Source organism: Mustela nivalis, assembly GCF_964662115.1.
Source record: "Mustela nivalis genome assembly, contig: HAP1_SCAFFOLD_1818, whole genome shotgun sequence".
Taxonomy (NCBI): domain Eukaryota; kingdom Metazoa; phylum Chordata; class Mammalia; order Carnivora; family Mustelidae; genus Mustela; species Mustela nivalis.
In genome coordinates this window covers 59,694-61,469 of record NW_028134846.1, presented here as the reverse complement: position 1 = coordinate 61,469, position 1,776 = coordinate 59,694, and the positions used below count along the sequence as shown (strand labels likewise).

General features: G+C 47.6%; 1 pseudogene across 1 annotated transcript; it reads right to left on the bottom strand.

The window, feature by feature from the left end:
- Positions 1 to 600: 600 nt before the first annotated feature.
- Positions 601 to 1,530, bottom strand: LOC309858063 (small ribosomal subunit protein uS5 pseudogene; annotated as a pseudogene). Its single transcript has one exon. The product of its transcript is annotated as a small ribosomal subunit protein uS5 pseudogene (transcript).
- Between the last annotated feature and the right edge of the window lie 246 nt (positions 1,531 to 1,776).

Genomic DNA, 1,776 nt, shown 5'->3' with positions numbered 1-1,776 from the left:
ATCACTTATGTTTGGCTTCCTAGTCTCCTCGTGTTACTTATTTATCTTAACTTCTCTCTGAAATCAGGGAACACAGAATCTCAATCAGTAGACATTTTTCTACTGAATTACCCAATAGTCCGATCATACCCCTAATACTTTTTAAAATTATTTCACTCATAATCCCAAATCTGCTTTGCTTCCTCATCTTAGTACACTGTAATTTGATTTCAAAATGAGGACAGTTGTCAGTAATGCCACATTCATTCATCTATTTTACAATTCCATGTGCTTATAACTATGAAGATATGTTAATAACATCCATTCCAATAAGCCACCCTAAATTTATTATCATGAAACAAGACCTCAAGAAAGAGAATTCAAAATCATCCATGTATTTGCAACTTATTGCAATAAAGCCTTTATCAATAGACTTCCCTGTGCACATGGTGGTCAAATTGCTGGTGAAAACCAGCCAGATCTATTACAAGCTTTCTCATGGCTTCTAGGTAACCCAAGTGAGCCTTTATTGATACTGGGAAGGGATAAAGCAGGGAAGGGATAAACAGTGCTATAAGATTTGGCTAGACAAAAGTAATGACTCTCATTACAAAGTGAGTATTTTTTTTTCAAGCTTTAGTTCAGTTTATTTTTCTTGTATAAAACTATGTAGTAGCCACAGCTGGAGCCTGGGTCCTCTGAACAGAGACTCTGGTGTGGGTCTTCACAAGATGGTCCGTGAACTCCTGATAGGGAGACTTGGTGAACACAGTCTCCTTCCAGAGATCAGGGGTGAGATAGCTGTAGGTCTTGGAGATGGCATCGAAAGTAGCCTTGGCAAAGTTCCCTAGGGTGGCAGTGCAGCCCCTGGCCGAGGTGTAGCAGTCGTCAATACCAGCCATCATCAGCAGTTTCTTGGGCACAGGGGCCGAGACAATGCCAGTGCCTCTGGGGGCGGGGATGAGACGCACCAGCACAGAGCCACAGCGGCCAGTCACCTTGCACGGGACAGTGTGGGGCTTGCCGATCTTGTTCCCCCAGTAGCCTCGCCGCACAGGGACAATGGAAAGCTTCGCCAGAATGATGGCTCCGCGGATGGCAGTGGCTACCTCCTTGGAACACTTGACATCCAAACCGACGTGTCCATTGTAATCTCCGATGGCGACAAATGCCTTGAACCTGGTCCGCTGGCCCGCGCGCGTCTGCTTCTGCACAGGCATGATCTTCAAAACCTCGTCCTTGAGGGAGGCTCCCAGGAAGAAGTCGATGATCTCAGACTCCTTGATGGGCAGGGAGAAGAGATAGATCTCCTCCAGGGACTTGATCTTCATGTCTTTGACCAGGCGGCCCAGCTTGGTGACGGGGATCCACTCCTTGTCCGCGGCCTTGCCCCCGCGAGCTCCGCGGCCTCGGCCCCGGCCCCGACCACGGCCCCGGCCCGCCCCGGCCCCGGATGCCGCTGCCGAAGCCACCGCGGAAACCGCCGCGGCCTCCCATTCCAGGGCCCCCGGGCCCTCAGGGCCCTCTCGCAGCACCGGCGTCATCAGCCATTTGGTGTTCTCTCGGAGAGGAAACAAAGTGAGTATTTTAAAGCAAAAGAGCCTGTTGGGAATATTGTTTTATAAAATAGTGGTTTTTTTTATTAACTTTTTAAAATTCAATTAGGTAACATATAGTGTACCAATAGTTTCAAATGTAGATTTCAGTTATTCATCCATAGCATATAATAGCTAATGCTCAGTACTTACTGTTATAGCTTCTTGAAAGCAGAATTTTAACCCACTGAGCCACCCAGGC